At 36.6% G+C, this 24393-nt stretch overlaps 1 protein-coding gene across 3 annotated transcripts in view; it reads left to right on the top strand.

Annotated features, from left to right (window-relative positions):
* The window catches only part of FOXP2 (forkhead box P2), a 418353-nt gene that overhangs the window by 113250 nt on the left and 280710 nt on the right, over positions 1–24393 (top strand). For all 3 annotated transcript variants that reach the window (XM_061467685.1, XM_061467681.1, XM_061467676.1), the window contains exon 3: positions 10532–10615. The gene's annotated coding sequence lies outside the window, so the exon portion shown is untranslated. The remainder of the gene's footprint in view (positions 1–10531; positions 10616–24393) is intronic.

The raw sequence follows: 24393 nt of genomic DNA, 5'->3' as shown, positions 1-24393 counted from the left end.
TGTTTGTGCCACTTTCTGTACAGTTTGAACTAAAAGCAGTTTAGGAACAGAGCCCATGTGTTACCTGACAGTTTTTAGTGAGTCCTAGTGGGTCAGTGGAAAGACTTTCCTTCTGGGGTGTTGGATCAGACTCACATCCCTGACAGGAATTTCCACAGGATCATATTCGGTCAATTGTCATAAATTAAAATTCCTTGGCTCAGTAACAGCCAAAGTGAATGATGTTACTGGCAAAAGTAATCACATTGTACCTTTTTGAAGTTCTTACCTGCCAAGATTCTCTTACCATATGCATTTCAGTCATCCCTCTTTAAAAGAAAATATGGTAATATTTGGGAAAGCAAAAATGTGTTGGTTAGCTTATTAATATTTTACTTTATGTATTTCGTATTGAGTTAGTGCAGTGTCCAGAGGTGTTTGTATGAGGGACATTTTATTCATGCAAAATTGATTGGTTGAAAGTCACAACAGGAGGATAAAAATGCCTGTCTAAGAAAATATATAGCTTTTAAAATACAAAAGGTGTCCACATTTCCATTATGTTTTGATTTGTATGTTTCAGATAGAAGTTACATAAGCAACGTGTGCTTCCTACAGTACAGGAGGTTGCTATGGGAATTGGTTTACTCATTTGTTATAAAAGTTGATGCAGAAATGAGAACTTGTGTAAATGCCTAAATTAACTTGTGCCCTTCATTTGCTTAAAAATTGTTGGGTTTTTAAGTCCATTAAATAGGTTAAACTCATTCCTGCACTCTTGCTTCTCCATGAATAAATACATTGGCTTACCTTAATGAAAATCAAAGATTTGATCAGTCTTCTTTGGCTTTTACTATTGGTTTAAATCAATAGAATAAGAGGCTTTGCTGCTGTGACAATATTGTCCAAAAGGTAATTAAAAATAGTTGTAGAAGGTGTTACCTCTGTATTTACTGTGGGATCACATACAGAAACCTACTGAGTGTGAAGATTTGAACTGCAGTTCTGCAGGTATGTGAGACGGTTTCCAGAAGTTGAAGGCAACATTGGGACCCTGCATACAGTACGTTTTCTAAAGCTGATTTCAGATTTCTTTATACAATTTAAAGTTCTTGTCCCAAAAGTCACACTGGATCTAGAAAAGTGTGGACAGAACACAACCACGGTACTGCAGACCAACTGCTTACAGCAGCCAAGTAAGCGTGTAATTACTTTTTCTACCTAAGGTCCAACTTAGAAACTAATCACTCATGCAAATTTTTCTTCATGAAAGATCAGGTTGTTATCTGCAAGTTATTACATACTTCATTTTGGTAATGAGTGATACAGGAGGCCAGTAGGACTGGGTTTATACTCGTGTGTCTTTACTGATGTTCTTACCCTGCTCTGTAGCAATTAGCAGCTAACATAATACCTGTGACTTCAGTTACAGTTACAGTTAACATGTGCATTTATGCTAGTTTTGAACAGAAACGTGTATTAAAAAAAATTTTTAAATGTTTTTTCTTAATTGAGGATCCTGTTGTGTTGATGAGAGTTTCTGATAACAAAAACGGGTCAACTTCTTTGAAGTACATCTATGAACCTCTGTCATGTGGGCTGGATTTCAGGGAAAAACAGTAATTTATGAAATATCCGCAAGAAAATTATTATATAGAGATAACAGTTTACAGCAGTTTTTCTTTATAATTAGTAAGGAACCAGATCTTTGTAGCTCAGTAATAAATTTTGTAAGAAATCACCCTTTTTTTTTTTGTTTTGAACATGTGTCCAGTAACTTGGTTTGCTAACTCTTTGGCTGGAGTGTTGGCCTCCCATGCAACGCCCTTCCCATGTTTGGACTTCTTTTAGATCTCTTTTTTAACCTGTAGCATCATAGTCTACATAGTTAGTGCCTGTACAGAAGTCATCTGTACTTTTGGACTATTCTGTTTTCTCTGGATCATAGAATAGTTAGGGTTGGCAAGAACCTTAAGATCATCAAGTTCCAACCCCCCTGCCATGGGCAGGGACACCTCACACTAAACCATCTCATCCAAGGCTCTGTCCATCCTGGCCTTGAACACCGCCAGGGATGGAGCATTCACAGCTTCCCTGGGCAACCCATTCCAGTGCCTCACCACCCTAACAGGAAAGAATTTCTTCCTTATATCCAATCTAAACTGCTCCTGTTTAAGTTTTAACCCATTACCCCTATCACTACAGTCTCTAATGAAGAGTCCCTCCCCAGTATCCCTGTAGGCCCCCTTCAGATACTGGAAGGCTGCTATGAGGTCTCCACGCAGCCTTCTCTTCTCCAGGCTGCTTCTTTCTCAGGCTGTCTTTATATGGGAGGTGCTCCAGTCCCCTGATCATCCTCGTGGCCCTCCTCTGGACTTGTTCCAACAGTTCCATGTCCTTTTTATGTTGAGGACACCAGAACTGCACACAATACTCCAGGTGAGGTCTCACAAGAGCAGAGTAGAGGGGCAGGATCACCTCCTTTGACCTGCTGGTCACACTCCTTTTGATGCAGCCCAGGATACTGTTGGCTTTCTGGGCTGCAGCACACACTGAAGCCAGCTCATGTTCATTTTCTCATCGACCAGCATCCCCAGGTCCTTCTCCACAGGGCTGCTCTGGATCTCTTCTCTGCCCAACCTGTAGCTGTGCCTGGGATTGCTCTGATGCAGGTGTAGGACCTTGCACTTGTCATGGTTAAACTTCATAAGGTCATAAGGATCTTCTACAGGTCTACAATAATCTGTTTGGCTGGGGAGGAAAAGAGAGAAAGAGTTATATACTGGATTCTAGATACGGTGGCACTGCCACTGAACTTGCACAGCTGCAGTGACTTCTCAAAAAACTTGTGATCATCTGAGACATGGCTTTCCTTTTCTGGAATGTTGACTCCTTCCCAATATGTCTCATGTATATTGACATGCACAGACTGTTGTAGTCTGCACGAAGTTGGCTACAGTGAATTTGGGTATTGATCACTAGTTTTCTGGATGTTGTGTAGATTTTTTAGGACTGACTTCATATTACCACCTTTCTTTGATATTTAGTCAGTTTTGAAGCAGGCATTTGTCCATTGTTATTATCACTTGTTTTCCTTTAGAGATGTTGATGGGATATTGACATAAAAATTATCTCTTAGAGCTCAGTTTGTCATTTTGTTCTCATCTTTCCTAATGGCACTTCAGTTTATACAGACCCTCTCATGGAGATCTCTGAGGAGGATGTCTGGCCTAATAACTTCTCCAGTCTCCTTTGCCGTGGATGCAAACCCAATTTTTCTGTGGCTTTTTCTCTCTGCCAGCCCTGGCAGAAGCCTCTAGGTGGCTGTATGTGTGAGATTACTCACTAGGTCTAGTCCTGACCCCCAGCATTGGCCTGTTGTGCTACGGGCTGGAGCTGCCCATAGGGAGCTGCTGGTCCCTGAAGCCCTCTAACCTATTACTGTGTATTTATGTTTAAGCCTCCCAGAGATTACAATCCTTTCTGTTTTCCTCACTTTGACAAAACCCAAAGCTTTGAATAGGATGCCTTTTTCTTTCTAATAACCTTCTTCATCCTGTTTGCTCATGATAGCTCCCTTCTCTGGATTTTCTCAGTCTTTTTTGATAGGTTGCATGCATTTGTTCTGAGCTGGCAAAAGGTGTCTTTAATCAGCCTGTGTGCCACCTGTGAAGATGTGACTCTTGTAGCTGCCCCTTTTTTCTTCCTTGTAACAAGCTTACTCATTTTTATTCAGAGACCCTCTTTGAAATAATGGTAGAGATTTTTGTCTTTTTGTTGCTCCTTCAAGAACATAGATTCCAATCTACATCAAAGCAGTTATTGACTGTGGGTAGAAATTTACTTTGGGTTGTACCCCAGCATGTCATGTACTCCTACAAGACAGGCAGAAATATCTAACGGCCCTAATATTTACCTGCCATACTTACGAGGACATTTTTCAGAGTTATAAAGGTGTTCTGTTCCTTAGGTGTCTTTAGGTATTTTACGGATTTGTTCAGAACATGGGTTATGGTTATAGCCTCTGTCTTTCTCAGTATCTTCTTCCTTGGCCATTGTTGAAGATGGGTCTCTGGGCTGTTTAATGTGAATGGGCCATTAACTTCTATATGGATCTGATAATCAAGAGCAGTCATTCTGTAATTGATGTGGGGAAAAACAAACCAATCAACCAACCAACCAACCAACCAACCAACCAAAACCCAGCTGAATTGTTGAGCTTTCCCAGTAACCTGAATTGGTCCTTATGAAAATACAGCATAGATGAAGACTTTAAGGTAGCTTATTTGGTAGGAGAACATGGTTGCCCAAGTAGGTTGAAAAGGTTAGGACCTTTACTTGCTTGTTTGCTCGTTTGCTCTTACAGTTAGTTTAGCTTTTTTGTTTTTTTTTCTCCTCATTTGCTTTTTGGTCTTTACTTTAAAAGCTTTAAGGGGTGTGTGTCATGTTTCTGGCAGCTCGTGGACATTTTTTGGTGTATTTTCATTGATTAGGGAGGTTTTGCATTGTTTGGAGGGTGGAGTTTAACAGTTCTATGTTTCTTTTGCCCTGGATGCTGTATGTGTGGCTGTTTATTTTTTTTATATTTCATTGATTTTGTTGTGGTTTCAATTTATTTAGATGGGATTTTTGTGGGTGGTGAAGAAACAGGAAGAGGTAGAGCTCTGTATGTAGATGCAGAACTGTGGTGTCATTGGAATAAACTACCAAGTAGCATAACAACATGAATGGTGGGAGCTCAATGATGGATGGTGCTAGCCCTACAGAAGAGTCAGGAGGCAGGACAAGAGGCAGGAGGGTTGCCGTTTACATGAAGGAGCAGTTGGACTGTGTGGAGCTCTTACGTGTGAAAGTTTAGATTCAATATAAGGCAAAAGATTTTAAATGAAAAGACAGTTATGAAGCAGAACAGGTTGCCTAGAGAAGCTAGGCTGTGGAACTGCCTTTTCTGGAAAATTTGAGGATGCATCTGGCTGATGTCCTAAGTGACCTAGTCTGAATTCAGGTACTGCTTTATACAGTTTGGACTAGACAACCTCCTACTGTGAGTGAATGAGTCTGTGATATGATGCATGCATCATGGCAGAGGGGTCAGGTGCTCTTTGACATCTTTGGCATTATGTATTACTGATGTATAAATCTGTACATCCATAAGTACGTAAGACAACCCAGGATGATCAACATATTATGTGCTCTTATGAGATAATACTTTTTAAAGGAGTTATTTCTATGTTTTCGTCAAATAGTATTCCTGAATCGCATCTAATCATGTAACATGAGAAAATGGGAGAAAAAAAAATCTAATTCTGGAAAGAATTCACAAGATTGTTGTGCCATTGTGTTTAGGGTATTGTAGATCGAGCTTTTTAGAAAATAGTCAGTTGCTTTCATTTTTGGTTATGTTCTTCTCCCCCAGTTCCTGTAAGCAGCTGCAGTTTGTTATGATGAGAAAATTCAACAGGTGGAAAGTGGTTCTTCTCTGAGCTGTCTTACAGTATACTGTATGTTTTCAGCAGAAAGCCAGACGCGCCTGAAGATAAAGTGAGGCATGGTATCTCTGCACGTTGGATAAATTGGTCAGAAATCACCGTGAATGTGATATTGCTATTGTGCATACTTACAAGATTAGTGTCAACACTGTTTATCATGTAAGGGCAAGTAAAGCAAGTTAGACTTGCCTCAGGGGTGGTTTAGTCTGTATACCCAACTGTTCAGAAGAGAAGGCTGAGGAGGTTTTTTTTTTAACTTTGCTCCAGGCTTCCCGTTTATTTGTACTGTCTCCATTTTCTCCAGTGTGCCTTGATAAGCACAGGTAATCAAGTGTCCTATTAATCTTTAGGATATGTAACACCTAAATGGAGCATTCTCCCCTTCTCCAGACCACATATAGTTATATGTGACCTGTACATCAGTTACACAGTGAATGGGACATATCAAAGGTAGATGATATAGTTAGTCTATGTCATTTTTTTTTCTGACACCATGCAATTTCTGAGGCATTAAATGCTAAATTTTTAATGCTTTTCTGTAAATTTTATTCCTTGCATAATTGCATGTTGTCTTGATTGAGTACAGATATTTTGATAAGAAAATTCTGTAGTGTGAAAATTCAAGATTAATTTTAGTGCTGTAGAATATATATAATGTGAAATTCTATGAGTACGTAGCATTTGTTAAAAATTTTGGAAAAGGTACAGTTGGGGAAGGTTGACAGATCAAGAAGCATTCAGGAATTTATTGTTTTCTGTGTGCCAGGTAAAAAAAAAAAAGATTGCTTCTCCTACCACTGCCATAATTCTGTTTGATGTTACTGATGACAACAAAATTCAGCCTTCATTTGTCTAAGTAGTAATGTAGAGTAGCATGTAAAAATTGGCTAATGAGATCACAGTAGTATGAAGGTCTTTTCATAGGCTTACTTAACTTTGGAATGATTATAAAACATAACTACTAATTTATTTTCATGTTCTTGTTAATTATAACAGCATTTAGCAGTGCTCATCTGGTTATGAGCTTTTGAGTATTTGTCACGGAAGTTGTCTAACTAAATACTTGGCTTCAGGAAGAAAAGCAGTAATTTTTTCTTATTTGCAGTTCTGTAGTTTACATAGGATTCTTAAAAAATGTATATTTTTATAGGGTAAATTAGTGTCTTGAAGTAGTTTAAATATAACTAAAAATACATAGGCTATTAAGTAACTTTAAATATTTTTCTTTTATACTTTTAGAAAATCTTCATTACAGATTGTGTGTAAATGATGTATTTTCAAATAAAATCCGGGGTGTCCTGTTGACATAGTGCAGTTTAAGACTTGCTCAGAAGTCCTGTTATGAATTAAGACTTCTTTTGTTTTTAATTGCATGGAAGGTTTATACAATGGAAAGGTGGAAGCTGTGGGTACCAGTGAATGTATATGCCTTTAAAATTATAGTCAGTCTTTCTAGCAAGTAATTCTTGCCTTACTGAAACCAGTTGTATTGTTGGCACAATCTATCTGATTTAAACCAAGTATATCTGAAGATGCTTTATATAGGTAGCCCTCAGCCATGTTCTAAAATACTCCCGAATGCTTCCAGTGCTTCACTGGAAAATTTCATACGAATACCCACTTTAAGCAGTAACACACGGTTTGAACCATTTCTACTATAGAAGAAACGTGAGCAAGTTATGCTTACGTGAAATAGAGACACATCACAGTGGCTGTTGATCTATCAAATAGTAGAGCTGCTTAAAGAGATGTGGTGTTTTTTTGTGAGGTTATTTACATTTTTAAAAAGACCAAAGGCCACCAACAAGTAGGTTAATGAATAAGACCATATAGTATCAACCCCAAAATTTGCCATAGGGCCAGTGTTCACACAACAGGCAAGCTTATCCTATTGGTTTGTAATCAAAAGTCTAAAATGAATTGAGAGGTGAATGCAACAAATGTGTTAAAGGGAGAGTTTTGTAGCACACAGCCACTGTATTCATTTATTTAAGCCCAGTTTCAAAGGAATGTCTTAATCTAAGAATGAATTTGTCTCTTGAATTATTTTTATATTCTAGTGACTTCTGAAACAACTGTGACCATTCAAATAAAAGCCAGATTCTGTTAGTTGGGCATATAGGGAACGATGCTTTATTATGTAAAAATCTAGTGTGGCATATCATATGACAAAATGCTACCTGAACTGCATAACACTGCCAGTGCTGAAAATGCATCTGCCACCTATGTAGCTTCTGTGCTAGGTGGGTTTCATAACTGTTACACACTTTATCATTAGGAGAAAAAATACACTAGAATTCCTCTAAATCTGTGTTTTAATAAGAATCTTTAATAAACATACATATCATATCAGTTCAGATACTGTCCAGTTCATTTTTCTGTTCTCAGATATTGTAGGAGTTTGTGGTATTTCTTTGTGTGACTCAAATTTTAGGGACCTGAGTGGAAAGTCAAGTGTCATGCAGGTGACTTTGAATTCAGTTGTTTTCTACTGTTCAGATGGTAAGGGTGTTCCTGCCTGAGTAAACAACACCACGTTAAGCTGTCAGAATTGCTTGAAATTTCATCTACTGCAACTGTATTTAAAAATGAAATTCTGTCTGGGTGTTTTTAAGGCTTTGGTTGGCGTGGTCTGCGAATTTGAATGTAAACTTTTAGGGTTCGGTTGAAATGCAGATGGAATTGTTAGATACTGAAGAATAGAAAAAATATCTGTCAACATGGGATAAGTGAACAGTGTCATCAAAGGTGTACCTGCTATGGTGCAAGGAGTGGAACGTGCTGTTATTGTTAAAATGGCATAACTGGAACAAGTTAGGTCCGGGTTTCAGCACGGAAAGAAAAGTCAAATCAATGTTTATAACTAAAGTAATACTGTTTTTCAGAGGTAGCTGCCTTCATCATGTAAACCATGCTGGAATGTAGTGTATATAAAACATAAGTCAAAAGATCTAAGTTACTAAAGGTAAAAATTTGTACTGGTAAGAAGAAAATTGGTAGATAAGGCGTGCATCTGACTTATCTGTCACATCTGCTGTGTGTGATCCTGCCCATTTTAAATATTCCTTACTGACTTCTGAAAAATGATAGAAATCCTGATAACTAAAAAAGACCAAAGGTAAAATGATAATAACAAAGACTGAGTATGATTGTTTTTCATAGTAAGACTGATTTCTTGTAAGAATGCTGTATCTAGCCAAAATAAGTCTTGTTTTGATGTAAGATTTCATATAACTGTCTTAGCTTCCTTTCTGAGTTGAAGCACAATGTGTTTAGTATGATCCAAGCTTAAGAAACCTATTTGTTTTGACATAAAGGAATATAGAAAAAGGAGAAATACAGAATACTGATGTTTGAGCCTTACATATTAACATCTGTAAACAACACATATTGTTGAAGAAATAACCATAAGGTATATTTCTGTCTAGACATCAGGTGCACAAGAAATTTCAAAGATTCAGAGCAAAGCTACACTTGCAATCTTTTAATAGGAAATAGGAGAGCAAGAGGAATGCTGCTCTGTTAGTTGGACATTTCCATTGTGGATCCAGGTTGACCATACGACCATCAAGCCAAGTTTCATTGGCATATATTATACTTTTCAACAACTTTTAAGAATTGCCACCCACCTTCACCTCCTCATATTTACCTTAGATTCTTACCCATTTTTAACATTTTCTTCTTTTTTCTCTTTGTATTAAGAGCTCATAAGATTTCCTTCTCGTTTCCCAGTGCTGTCCTACTGTGCAGGGCTTTCACGTAGTGTTTATTCCTCCAGCCTGTCACTCTTTGCTCTTCTTCACTTGCTGTACTACAGAGGCTGCTAGGTAGCTTTCAGTTTTCTAGGAACTTCGACCTTCCCAGCAGGTTTTGTTACACTCTACAAACAAAGGAAGAAGTTAGAGCTGCAGCTCTTTTAAATGTCCAAGCATCTTGTAACAAAGCGTGTATTACTAATGCCAGTTGGAACACAGATTTTTTTTTAAATATTTTTTTAAAACTGTGAGAAAGCAGGCTTTTCTTTAAAATTGTACATTCATTTTACTCTTCAGTCTGCTTCTGCATGACCTTGTCAGCAAGGAACAATTGCCAAGAGGCACCATTGAGAGGCCGGTAGCATCAGCTTTAGAAGTATCAGAGTTTCAGGCATTGAGGCTGTGTCTATATTAGTAAATTAAAAAATGCTTGGAAGTATTTCCAGGACTCTGCCACAGTTTTGTTCTTTACAAACTAACACTGTTCCAGAAAATTCCCAGATGTTTATATGACAGTTTGTGTGCAGCCCCTCTGTTTTGGAGTGCATGTGAGTATTCTAGCAGAGATGTAGGATTATCTGTGTTACTTGATTGCAGCAAAGAGAAATGTGCTCAAGCATATATATATATATATATATATACACATATTTAGATCAGGTAATCTATATATACTTTCTACTTGGTCTTTCTACTTGGTCTGCATGGTCTTTATTTCTTTTGCTGTGTCCTACCTTCTCCCTTCATTGCAGTCTAAGCCTCAGAGTTGTTTTTCTTCTCTTGTCCTTTTGTCCTTCCTAAAATGCATATAGATTTAAATTTCATTGGCATGCTGTCTCCCAGCTTCTGTTCCTTCCTTCAGATGACCCTGTAAACTTACTGGTAGTGATACTGCATGTGGTTCTCTGTCTGGAACAAACTACTTCAGGGAAGCCTCCCCCTTGTTTGCCTTTGGGTACTTTAGTAATAAAAATAGAATTAAAAAAATAGGACTAGACTTTGGGTGATGCTTTATCTGTCCCTGTACTGCAAGACAGAAACTTGATGAACAATTATATGTCTTTGTGGACTACATTTAAGTTGACTACTTTTTGAAAGAATCTTTCTCTTTGAACTTGTTTGGTATTTCAACCAAAATATGTCAAAATGCAAAAATTAAAAAGTATAAATCCTTCCTGTTTCTTTCAGAATACATATGAATCAGCTTATGCACATCTGGAACTAATTAGAGGCTGTGATAAAGCCAAATTCTGTGTTGTTTCCATTAGATTATGTCTAAATAACTGTAAACATTTCTCTTTGTCTTGTCAGGATGATGGTATTGGAATTGATTTCGGGCATCACTTCAGTTCAAGGTTGAAATGAAAAGATTTCTTTGAGGCTTAGAAGAAGCAGGTGAGTACCCATCAAGAATCACAAGTCTTATTTTGCAACTTCCATTGGTTCTGGAATTTCTGTTCTTGCTTACCAGCCCATATTTGAATAGTTGATCTCTGTGTCCTCTGATTCACTGAGATGTATGACTGCTTGCAGTATGACAATATAGCAGAGAGTATTTAAATCGTGTAGGCCTTCCCTACATGCTTGTTCAGTGCCTGCCACAAAAATAAGTGAAAACTTGTTTTTTCACCAAGGTCTGTGGAACTCTGGAGTTCAGTTTCACTGTGCAGTTTCATTACATCAGCTGCATCAGGAGTATGATAATTAAACTAATTTGGTCAGAAAATTCTTTTACACTTGTATACATATGTATTATAATAAACTAGATTTTTGAAAGGCAAGATTAAATAGTAATTCATCCTTGATTTTGGATATTCCTGGTTTCCTGAAACTGGGGTGATACCTGTTCTGTTGATAACCAGGAATATTCGATGATGTCAAGGACCATGAGTTCAGGTCTTGTTTGAATTGCTATGTGTGTTAACAGTCTGAACCTGCCTGTGAAGGAGCACTGTGAGTACTACCACCATCGGACTTGGCATGCCTGCACTGAACACCTTCCTTTGCTCCAGACCTTCACAGCAATCTTGAGTGAATCATGTGCAACTGATACCGTTTTTTTTTTTACTTTAGAAAGGTCTAGGAAAGGACATAATGAAGGAGTTAGAGTAAGACGAGAGCTTAACAAGCCGCTCACATCTATTTCAGATTTTTCATACTTGAGATTGCAATAAATGATTAGTCTACTTGTTGAGTGTTTCAATTGTCCACATTTTGCTTTTCCTACAGGGGTAGAAAATTCCTTGAGCATATTTCCAGAATTTTTCAAATTCAAAATTCTAGGCAATATTTTAATGTATAAATTGCAAAATTTGCTCAACTCGTGCCTGATACTAAATCTTACAGATGCAGATTTAAACTGTGTACAGTCTAACTCACCGTAATGGTAACCAGGCCTAATTGCTTCTAGGTACACCACTGTTTCCAAAGTAAATATGTATTGTTTCCCTGTTTGTCATGTGCAGTAACTGCTAAGCTATTATGAAATAATAATTGTTGGAGCAATCCCAGGCACAGCTACAGGTTGGGCAGAGAAGAGATTCAGAGCAGCCCTGTGGAGAAGGACTTGGGGGTGTTGGTTGATGAGAAAATGAACATGAGCCGGCTTCAGTGTGCACTCGCAGCCCAGAAAGCCAACAGTATCCTGGGCTGCATCAAAAGGAGCATGACCAGCAGGTCTTCGAAGGAGGTGACCCTGCCCCTCTCCTCTGCTCTTGTGAGACCTCACTTGGAGTATTGTGTGCAGTTCTGGTGTCCTCACCATAAAAAGGGCATGGAACTGTTGGAACAAGTCCAGAGAAGGGCCACGAGGATGATCAGGGGACTGGAGCACCTCCCATATGAAGAGAGGCTGAGGAAGTTGGGGCTGTTGAGACTGGAGACCTCATAGCAGCCCTCCAGTATCTGAAGGGGGCCTATAGGGATACTGGGGAGGAACTCTTCATTAGGGACTGTAGTGATAGGACAAGGGGTAATGGGTTAAAACTTAAACAGGGGAAGTTTAGATTGGATATAAGGAGTAAATTTTTTCCTGTTAGGGTGGTGAGGCACTGGAATGGGTTGCCCAGGGAGGTTGTGAATGCTCCATCCCTGGCAGTGTTCAAGACCAGGTTGGACGAGGCCTTGGGTGATACGATTTAGTGTTAGGTGTCCCTGCCCACGCAGGGGGGTTGGAATTAGATGATCTTAAGGTCCTTTCCAACCCTAATTATTCTATGATTCTATGAAATGCTAAGATATACCTATATACTCCATAATACTGATATATCCATTGTCATGAATTGATGACCCAGAAAGGCAAGAAAAGTAGTAGTTCCAAAGGAGTTAATGATGGTGAGAGTAATTAGTGCTGAAACTATGTTCATAACAAGTTTTCTAAAGTTTCACCCTCTGGGAGGAAACAGACTTTTTACCTAATTCAAAGCAGTGCAAAACAAGACCATCCTGGTGTGTGTTTCACTGTGACTGTCTTTACTCATGGAGTAATTAAAAAGGAAAATTCCTTTCTTCAGATTTAACTTCACCTTCTGCCAAGGACTTGACTTGCTGGCCTGAAGGGTACTGTGTGAAGATGGTGAAACCATAAAAAGAAGAAAAGATACAATATCAGCTTTAGCAATGTTGTAAATAAAGGACTATACAGCTCTGTACAGGGAAACTATAGATGTTACTGCCATAACCTATAAATTTGTGTAAGGCTGTACGTTAATGTGTAATAATACATTTTCAAAGCGGTGTTTTTCCTTACTACATAACCTAATGGAGAAAACAGTAAAAAAAGTCAGATTCTTTGCTTTCTAGGTAGCAATGGAAATATGACTGGATTTCTAGCGTATATTTATACACGTCTGAACAGTGTAACTTGTCTGTAATAATAGTAGATAGTTTCTTCACAGACAGTGTCAGTATCTTGGAGAACTGTTTGGTTTGACAGAAACTGGTAATTGTGCACTGACTGAAATCTGGTGAGCCAGCAAGAGATGTTTATTTTAAAAGGAAATTATTTTTTTTTCTGGAAATTTACTATGTTCTGTACCAAATAATGTCAGAAATGCAGCAATACTGACTTACACATGTATAATAGTTGGCAGTATCATTTTATTGAATTCCACTATGTCTGGAACTTCAGGCATATGGAGGAAAGTAACTGTTGTTCTGTTTCCTTCATTATTTTCTTCCATAACTTTAACTTAAATACAATCTATAAAAACGCTTTCTGTAAAGAAAGCAAAAAATCTCTTTGGCCCTTTTAGCACTGGTCTCTATTTCTTGCAGTATGTGAAAGTGGAGAGGGAGTGGTTTTGTAGTCCATGAGGAAATAGTAGTAAATTCTGAATGCTCATTCTTCAGTATGCCATTTGCAGTTGATACTTTTTTTATGGCAGGACACAGTGTCTTTGCACTGATTGAAAACTAGGATTCAGTCATAAATGTGGTGATAGCAATACATAAAAATTAAAATTTCATTCATGAGTGCATTTATAATTAACAGAGAGAAAAAAATCTGTTTGCTTTCTGTCCTGTCTTTCAATAGACCACTTAACTGTTTAGGACTAAGTCTTAGAAAACTGAGTTAGGGTTGGAAAACTGAAACCAAGACAAAAATCCATGTTGGAAAAATGCAAAAGCAGAGAAAAAAGTTTTGAATTAATGGCTCAAATGAACACTTTTGGGACTTTAGTGGTACAGTTATGTCTGGATTTTCTGAGTTAATTAGGCTTTGGGAAAAAAGCAAAGGAAGTTTTCTAAATCTGAATATTTTCTGTATTAGTGAACTGAATTGTGGTATTAATTTTTTTTTTTAAGTCAGTGAGCTTTTCTGTCCTGCGTTGGCAATGTGGGAAAGAGAAAACATTGTGTTCATTCCAGTTTCTTGTTGGAACTACAGGGCTCTAAACAGTACGACTCATGTACATGTGTTGTATATGTATGCATTTTGTATATCTACCAAATATTCAGTCTCTATATATGTTTATTTTGCACATTAGATCAGTACAAAGTACATCTAATAGTCATCTTGCAGCTGAACTGGAACTTTCTGAAGAGTTTTGTAAGGACTCATTGCTGGTGATCATGCTGATTACTGACATGCAACATTGGATATACAAGTCTTTCCATCAGCTGGATAAATGATTGGCAGTAACTGTCCACAAAGAAGGGTAACCCTTCCACATGTCTGGTCAGAAAGCAGATAAGTTTTGATACTGCTGTAGGTGCAGGGGTGGAGGATGTACAGCAGGTGTTGGCTTTCCAAGAAGTAATTGGATGGGGATTGATGGGCTTTGTCTTCAGTCTGGTTTCCAACAGGAAGAGTCTGAAACATAAACAATACTTTATATTTTAATGGAATTGTATTAGGGACAGAGATACTGTTTATTGTAGAATTTTTAATTGCTTTCCAGGGTGATTGTGAATAGCTCTAACTTACTGATTTAGGGGAACCTGAAGGCAACTTTTGGCAAAAAGGAATTTACATTGATAAAACCAAATTTTTGTGGCCTGGAACTATGAGATAGTAAAATTTTTTGCTGTGATTGTACAAAGTATCAAATTCTGGATTTAAACTGGCCAGCTGTTCAGTTCAGCTGAACATTAAGTGTGGTCTTAATGGTCTGATTTGCTGGGAAGAGCACTAATACAATAATACGCTTTTTACAGCACATATCAAATATGAACTTGTGTCACCTATTACAAAGTTTGTGCTTTGGGAGATGTGTTCACTGCATCTAGGAGTTATGCCCCACATTTGTTGGAATTAGTCCTTGATGCTACTGTGGTAATGATTCATTATTGCTCAAATACACTGGTTGGTTTGTGGTTTCTAGCATAGAGATTTTGAAGGAAAAGCTAGTTGAAGTCTATTGTTTTTTCAGGTAATAGTGTGAAATGAGGCAAGATGGGGTGCATCTTAATAATTTTATGATTCTTTTTTCTAAGTGACATGAAGGAGGGAGGTGAGAGCTCCTAATTTTGAACTGAACTGAATACATGTTTCTAAATGTGGCCTGCTTGAGAACAGAGGACCATTACTGTAGTTGTCATATAAAATAAAGTTGGAGTCTGAAGCTCCTTTTTAGCTGTCAGCTTTATTAAGGAGCTACTGGTGTGTTGAACTAGGCACATGCATTATATAAGCAGTGTATGGTAGTGTCTAGGGGGAATTTTCTCTCTCTTCACTGCTGCTTTATTAGGTCTCGCTCACTCATTCACTGTTGCCCTGTCTTACTCCAGCTTTCTGGCTGCAGCTCACAGCACAGTAGGTCTAATGTAGATTGACGCCTTTGTGCGAGGACTGATTGAAACTTGTGTCTCATAGTTGGTAATGCTCACTCAACCATTTTATTGAAGATAAAGTAAATAAAATAGATTGCCATATGAGAATTCTCTGAAATCAAATGGAATAATTTGACAGGTTTAAGCCCATGAAAAAGCCAACACATTGAAACAGATGGGAATACTTTTTATGCACAATATACCAGGAAAAGGTGTCTGCTGGCTTGATGTTAAGCTGTTAATGGCTTTTACCAAAAGTATAATTGTTGAAAGTATTATCATCATTTCCAGTGGAATTTCCTTTGGTGTTTAAATTGTTACTTCTCTAAAACAGAGGGATTTTTTAATTTTTTTTTTTAAGTATAATGGATATAGTGATTTTATTTTCTTATTGCTTCTGATTCTTTAAGAGACTGATGATGGATAGTCAGTCTCTTAAAGCTTAATATAAGAAAATAATAGAGATTAACTGAGGGTGAGTTTATTATTTCAGAAAATAATTCTGTGGAATAATGCAAAATAGACTGTTACTTTTATAGGTCTTTAATAATCACTAAGTGGCATAATTTTGAATATTACAAGTAAAGTTGCTACAGTGAACCCTGACATTTCTAAAGTTATGTGTGGTGCAGTATACAAAAATATGAACTGTTCAAGCTGTTGTGACAAACTGTTTAGATAACGGTGAACAAACCACAAATACTCCTCACAATATTTTATAAAGAATTGTTGTAGATAAGCAGTGCAGTAAGTCTGTGTTATTTTTAGAAATCAGCTAATACATAATAAGTGAGTTAAGATGCAACAGATAACATATACCTCATTTCTTTTTATATGGGTAACAATGAGTATTAGTCTTTTCAGTCACACTAGGGGGTTCCTTCTTAACTAGTTGGCTACTCCTTCAAGGAAACGAGACACCTCTGTTTTAGTTGAGTAAAATAAATAATGTGAAACTCAGTATTAGTATAAGAATTTTAATATAAGTTAAAAATATATGTATAGAGTTTGCAGATACAGCCTTAGTTTTCCACCTTAAAAACACAGCCAATTAAATAGCAAATATATTTGTTTTGCTGTTTTCTTTATGTTGAAATAAAATCTACTCTTTTGTGTTAGATATCAATTTTATTTTTTAAAATTAAAAAATTTCTTAGATTGTGCTGTTGGTACTTAATGCTGGGATGCTTGTGAGGTTTCACAAATATTGGGCTCAAAATAAATTATGAATGAGCCATTTGAGAATGGCTTGCAGGAGTGAGTTGACAGACTGGAAAAACATAGTAAGGATGGATTTCTAGATTAACTGTTAGCAGGAGTACACAGCTAATTGTGATGATGTATGCAATGGCAGGGATAGTGCTGGTCAAAATCATATTTCCAATTTGATTGTGAATAAATCTAAGAAATCTGAACGATATTCTCAGATTTTCTCATGCTGGTCATAGTTTTAATAGGGAAAATCGCTCTGTTGTGCTTACAATGCACTGGTGCACTGGCACCAGCTGTGTTCTGGAGAGGTCTTTGTTCTGTTGTTGCCATGCAGTTGACTGCATGTGTCTGGCCAAACCCTCTATGCTTTTACAGGTGTTCCAGACTTAAATTTTCAACACTTGGAAAGCAAAATTTAGTGACTGTAATGCCAGCAAGATAGCTAGAGCTTCGCATCCTCCTGAGGGAAGTCTCTTCTCGTTCATTCCTTGGTGCTCTTTCTGTTCAGGCAGTTGGGTAAAAGGGTCGTCAACAGCTTTGTCTTTCTGTGGGAGGGACTGGAGAAAGACAGAACTCTGTCACAAATCTCTGTTTTAACCCTTTTGTTTTCGTCTTTCTATGAAATTACATCCTTAGAAAGTGTTGGCTTTCGGAGTAGGCAACAAAGAATATTAGTTTAATTAGATTTTAATTACATACTTAGAATTGCCTTGGGGTATTCTCCGTGGTAGGAGATCCAAGATGAAGAATCACTGCTTGTTTCTGTGAAATGTTTTCTTTCTCTCATGGCTTTTTCTAGTTCCATTAAGCATTAAGCCAATTAATGCCATTAAGCATTACCACAGTTTTTGGGAGAAAATGCTGAGACTTGTGAGTTGCTCCAACATAGATTGATTTAGAAAGAATAAGAGCTAATTTTACCAAGAGAAACAGAAATTTCAAAAGTAGTTTACTTTGGATTTCTTTAAAACTTAAGGAAACAAAATATGGTTTCCGATATTTCTCAGAACAACCTATTTATGCTGGTTTTTTCAGCATGGTCTCTTACTTGACCATATCCGAAGTAATTCGGAAAGGCTGATTTTCATGATATTGTTCCTTGTGTTTTCCTTTAACACATTAAAAGAAATGATTTGTATTTTGGGGATATTTTTGAAGTTCCCTTACCCGGAAATCAGTCCATGATAATTGTGATGAACTAGCTATTGAAAATCCTTTTTTAAAAAATAAAAATATTGGCAGTAAAGAAACCCATTCAGTGCAAGTAACTGCATGTGGAAGAAATAACAGCGTGTCTGATTCCTGAAAATAAATGAGATCTTGAAAATGGAGTAGATGTTTATTTGCTTTTGGAGTTAACCCCCCCCCCCAAAACCCTGATTTAAATGAGTTTTATATGTGTAAGTGGTGCTTGTTAACTGTCTTGGGGAGTGATTTCTTCTCTCCTCTGGAAAACACATTAAGGCATCTAGCAAAGCAAGAGGTAATGATTTTTCGTTTTTTTTTTTTTTTTTTTGATGTGGACACTGTCATCTAGGAACTGGACAATGATCATGGTCCCTTAGGAGCTCAGCTGCAGCATTTTAAATGTGGTCTGTAAAACAGCTATTTAGTGGTGATTGTCAGCGTACAGGAGATAGGTTTTTACTGATTTGATGGAGAGAACTGTGCTTAACTGCATCAGGTTTTTTTAATAGAAGGCGAATGTTCACAGTTTTGTTTTTGAAGGAACTTTTTATGATTTTTTTTTTTTTTCCTGAGCTTAAGTCTTCTAGAGAAGCAAAATAGGCTGTGTTTTGGTTCGTATGGTGGTTCTGGGCCTGCATCCAAACATGCGCGTATAGATTCAAGTACTTATATGAAGATTCCATAAATTATAACAGATCCAGTGAAGGTTTTGCAAAAGAAAATACCAGGCATGTAATCTTAGACTGCGAAGTTACAACTGCTTGCTATAGTTTAAACAATATAAAGTGGCTTCTCAAAAATAAGTTGTAGGACATGGTACATCAGCATGTACAAATTAGAAATTCATGAATTTCTTTTATTTCAACTTTGCTTGAAATAGAAATTTCTTCTATACTCAACTTTGGTTGAGTATAGTTTCCTAGTTAACTACAGTAAGGGGAAATGGACTGTAATTTTAATTCAGTGTTATATTTGAAGGAGATACTGAATTAAACTTTGTTTTGATTTGTTGAAATATATATATAGCTGTTCCTGTGCCTCTGTAATTGAATATGCATCCTATTATCATTCTTTATTATTTTGGTGAAGTTAACTACTAGATCAGATGGATAGTTTGATACAAAATACATGTGACCTCATGTCCTAAAAGTTTTGCAACTAATTTGAAACTAGTATTTATTATCTGAACAGTGCATACTACAGTCATGTTGGTGAATATTTAGCTTTCATCCTTTCAAGGTGGAAACTTTCTTACATGGCCACTTGCCATTAGTTTTTACTTTGTTTTCTGTTTGCTGTAAGATACATTTCGTGATGTAATATAAACCCAGTTATCTCACTTATAAAACTTAAACTAATAATATATCCAGAATTCCAGTCAAAGGCTTTTACTGTAGGTGTACTGTTTTAGGTAGGTGTACTCCTTCTGAGATTTGGTCATTAGTACTTGTTTAAAAAAATATGTTCAGGATTTCATAATCTTTGCATCACCATCATATCAAAACTAAACTGGAATTTTCAGACCAGTTTCTTTCCACTTGTTAAGTGGACTAAAGGAATAACAGGATTATAATTTATTTTACTTTTACAAATAAGGCTGGTATATCGAACCGTATTACTGAAATGAATGGAAGAATATTTAAAAAAGGTAAAAATTTAAATAGTTAGCTATTACTTTAAATAAAAGGTAAATATTTAAAGGTATCTCTTATGACAGAATCATTTTCCACTGGCCTTTTTCAGCAGTAGTGTCATAAGGAATGTGGAAGTTTAGCATACCCATTTGTAAGTCTTTCTTCTTCACTGCAAAAGCATTAGGCTCATTGTTATCAGTAATCCTTTTAATAACTAAAGTGCATAACTATTTAATGAATAGGTGCTGCATTTATAGGTATCTTTGCTCTCGCCAAAATTCATTATTGCCCCCACACCAGAACTTACGGTTACTTTCTTTCTTCTTTCTCTTCTTTAATGCATCACTTTCAAAAAGGAAAATGAAAATGAATGCGGAAAGGATCCCCAGCTGATGCAGTGAAATACCCATAACATTTTAAACCATGGTACTTTGCTTTGCAGGAAAGTTCCTTAGGAGTGCTTGCATGGTCGTTTTGCCAGCCCCTGAATGGTAGCAGGCGGCTCTGGCAATAGGAAGGTAACAAACAGCAGGGGAAGGAGGGAGAGCGTGGGAGCATCCTTACCTGCTGCAGCTGTTTGCTAAGTGAGCATATGCTGAAGCCCTAGAGCCTCCACAGAACATCTTTTCACAGGTCAGTGCTTAAATTACATGCATAATACTCTCCTAAAGTAAGTTTGATCTGAGCACCTGTTTATTTGCTTTTCTAAGGGAAGCTGTTCTGTTGTGGAAGTCCTGCAGTTATTTACTTTGTTTTCTAAAAGATAATGAAATACCAGTGAGATACCATTTTTCCCTAAAATTTTTCATTATGACCTTTTGTAAAAAAAAATAGTATTTGCTCTTTCTCTGTCTCACTAAGATTTGCTGAATGCTGTACTTTTGGACTATATAAGAAATGGAGGTCTGAGGAAGTATTAATGTTACTGCAGTCTTACCAGTTATATTCTTTTAATTTTGCAATCCAGAAATATTTTTAGTTCGAGGTGTTTAAAATTTATTTGATTTATTAGGCCTGAAAAGCTATATATTGGATTGATTGAGTGTATTTGATAGGTCAGTGTTTTGAAGTTACTACATTATGAAATTGAATACCCTGTCCAATACTTAAATGATACCAGAAGATAGAGCATGTGATTTAATTACCTCTATTTCATTTTGTGAACTTGACCTCTGTTCCCAGCCTCGAGACAAAGAAAGAAAAAGTACTATGAGCAGTTGGCAGTTGATATTAAGAAGGTATCTCCCACATCTCTCTCATGACCTGTATTAATAGCCAGTCCTCAGCATGAATGTGGGACTTCCCCAGAACAATTCTGTCCTTTGGCTGGCAAATTCATGTGCTGCTTTACTTCTTTAGATGCCTTCTGAAAATCCTTTCTCTTTCTTTCAGCTTCTGCCCAAGAAATGTTTCTTTTCTGGGTTAGCTCTAGCTGTGCAGAAACAGCTGTTTAACACAGGGATACTGGCTTCAGTAGACTAAGGATGGTTTTTGAGAGTGTCTGTCTGCTCTTCTACAAAACAGAACTGTAATACACATACAGGCTGTTACTTATTGTGTTCTTTAGTTATTTCAGATTGACTGTGTGTTTGTATGTTTGTGGAAGCTGAGTGAATTTATCCCAGTGCTGACAAATATCCTGGGTGTTTTCTTCACAAACTAATACAATTTGTTTGTTTTCAAAAAGGCCAGGTTGGAAAGGGCTTTGAGCAACCTGGTCTAGTGGAAGGTGTCCCTGCCCATGGCAGGGGGGTTGGATCTAAGTGATCTTTAAGGTCCCTTGAAACCCAAACCATTCTATGATTCCCCTAAGACATTCTTTAATATTTGGGACCTGAGTCTTTTGGGGCAGTGAAGGCTGATGATAGTTTGCATGAAAATTGAGGGACTTAGTCTTTCTGATAATCCAGACCTGGATTCATGAGAACCCATAAGCTTATGCCTAAATTGTATGGGAATAGATGTTAGCATCTTTTCTAGGAAGGCCATGTTTGCAAACAGTATTGGTGAGAAATTTTTAGTCACTGAGGCAATTGCTTTTCACAGTGTTTGTAGTCTATAGTAAAAGCCATTTTGGCTGCATCTTTTGATTGCCTTTTGCAGCTGCTAAATTTACAGGCAAAAGACAAAACTGTTCATGAAATTACAGTTGTGACTGTTTTATTAAATATTTTGTATTTGTTTATAGCATCAAAAACTTGTCATTGCTAAATGCTAATAGATAAAATGTCCAAAATAAAGTGTAAAGTGACAAACACTGGTAATGTCCTCAAACTGTTGAAATGGCCTGTACTCATCTTCTCATAAAAAATCAGATTCCTGTAACTATATAAGAGATTATCAAAGAGGTTTTTTTTTTAATTGCTTGGTGCTTTAGCATGTTTTAGATTTGCTGTATGTATTGTTCATTTCTCTTAAGCCATTAACATGGCTAGTTATTTGGACTATCCTGGCAAGTGGCTACTTCTCTGTAAGCTTAATAGTTAAGATTATAGTAAGACTATGGGATGAAAGAACAATTTCTCTGTATATTCGAACTGTGTAATAATATAGGAATGAAAAGTATGTTGTTTAATTATTTGGTTTTGTCATGTAGTCTTATAGTTAACTATTAAATATGACTTCTGTATTGCTCATGTAAGAAAAGAATTTAAAAAAAAAACCACCCCAAAAAAGGTTTGATCTCATTTGACCTTTCCGACGTTCAGTCAGTTAAAAGGCTTGTAAGACGTTTAATTACCAAATGGTATGATCATTATTCATCTCCTCATTTGATATATAACGTCAAGTGAATTGCTTCCCTGGAGTGCCCTCTGTTTCACAGATCAATAGATTTAGTAAGAGCTTGAAGGAGAGCTTTATGCATTCACAGAAAAGAATGAAAAGTATATCCTTCTTGTAAAATACCTTATGTAGTTACTCAGTGAGCTTTACAAAGTTATTGTTTTATTTATATCTTAGGAATACAAAATCCTGTAATGTGAAGGCATTTATTAAAATATTTTAAACCTTTCTATTGAAAATAAAAGATACTGCTTCTCTCTTACTCTACATAATAAAGTAGCTTTAAAAGTCTGTCCTGAACAGCTTCGTTTAAATCTATTAAAATAATTATTACAAGAGTTTTTTTGATTTGGCAAATCACAACAAAGAGTATATAAAAGACCATCTAAATTCACTACACATGACTGCTTAAAGTATTCACATTTTGGTTTTCTGCTTTTCTAAATAGGTCTAGCTAGTTTTAACTGATATAGGTCATTGTTTTTTTTGTTTTCTGTTCATTTGTTGTGTCAAGGATATTTATGCACATTGAGAGAAAAAGATAAAAGTTTATCCTTAGTTGGCAAATTTAATAGTTGCACGTTTATAAAAAGATTATTTTTGATTTAATTGTATAAAGGATAATTAAATATGGGATACTTAATGTTTTCTTAGGCTTTTCTGAATGTATTGTATTACCCTTATGGAATATAGATGAGCCATCGTACAACACCAGCTATTTGAGCAGGTCTGTCTGATCTCTTACCCTTGGTGAAAGAGTTTTCCAAATGACTTGAATGAGACTTCTAGGATTCTTCAGGCAGTAGTATTTGTTGCTCTTTTTTCCTGTGAGTTTTACCCTGCTTGATTTGCACTCTTGACTTGCCATCTTTCTGCTTTAAAGTAAGAAAACAAACCCCATATTTTTTCCTTAGCCCTTTTATTAATGAGGGTAAGCTTTTTAGCTTAAATTTGCGCCTTGCTGTTCTTGCATCAGTCAGGCGTACTGTAGGGTACTGCATCAGTTGGGCATACTGAGGATACTCTAGTTCAGCTAAGCAAATCTTGCTGGCTGTGGGACAGAAGCAACATTTCCTTGAAAATTTGACTTTCTTATTCATCTGTCACTTACAACCCATCATCTACTCAAAGATTAATTTGAATTGTGAACAATATCTAAGCTTCCTTAATCCCTTGCTGTTGTCCTTTTTCTTGAGCTGCTGTACTGTGACAGAAAGACCATAATTCTGAAGCTTCTTATTCCTCGGGCCTACCTAAAGTAACTCCCATCGGGAGCCAATTGATGTTTTAGCAAGGAAATTCTTACCTGGTTTTGTGAACTACCTGGAAAAATTGTCAGGAGGTTTTCACACTCTTAGATGTTCACTGCGTGAAGTTCTTGTAAATGTGGAATCTAATTTGTCTGGGCTCTTTGCACCAGCATTGTTCAAGGTCAGATGAAGTTGAGTGAAGTAGAGGAAGTCTTTTTGAGATTTGCTTTCTTTGTACTCTCAGCATTTTTTACCAAATTAGCAAATCAAATAATACTGATTCCATTTATAATCAAGATAGCTGGGAAATAATACCACATTCCTCTATGTACTTATTTTGTGGATGACTCCTTCTGCTACTCTTGGTCTACTCCTGCATTGAATTGTTTTGGTATTTTTTTGAGGAAAAGTACTAATTTATTAGTTTCTCCTCCTCTAACAATGCAAATGCTGCTCAATAAGGGGTTAGAAGTTAAAAAGAAGTGCAGGAAATGTGCAGATTTTTTCTGCTGAAGTTGAATATCCAAAGAACTTTTTGTCAAGGGAACACTTATGCATGATTAAAATAATTAATGCTGGGGTTCTGTAGAAGCCTCAGTTGTTTTGATGAGACATTCATATATGGCTTGACTTGGTAAAGTTTGAGCCATCAGGACTCTATCTAGAGATATGTACATTTAGTTTTAAGACTGTGAGTAGATCTTTGACTGAACTGTAATTATGTACTTAGCATCTTTTAGGACTGTATATATCAATAGTAAAAAATTCCAACATGTTCCTAAAGTTAGAGTAGTGTTCATTTGTTGGCATTTGCATTTTTTCATCTATATGT

The sequence above is a fragment of the Pezoporus flaviventris genome, unplaced genomic scaffold (genome assembly GCF_033815535.1).
Source record: "Pezoporus flaviventris isolate CSIRO_AGI_PZ_B2104156 unplaced genomic scaffold, CSIRO_AGI_Pfla_v1 ptg000045l, whole genome shotgun sequence".
In the NCBI taxonomy this organism is placed as follows: domain Eukaryota; kingdom Metazoa; phylum Chordata; class Aves; order Psittaciformes; family Psittacidae; genus Pezoporus; species Pezoporus flaviventris.
This window is presented reverse-complemented; position numbering and strand designations above follow the sequence as displayed.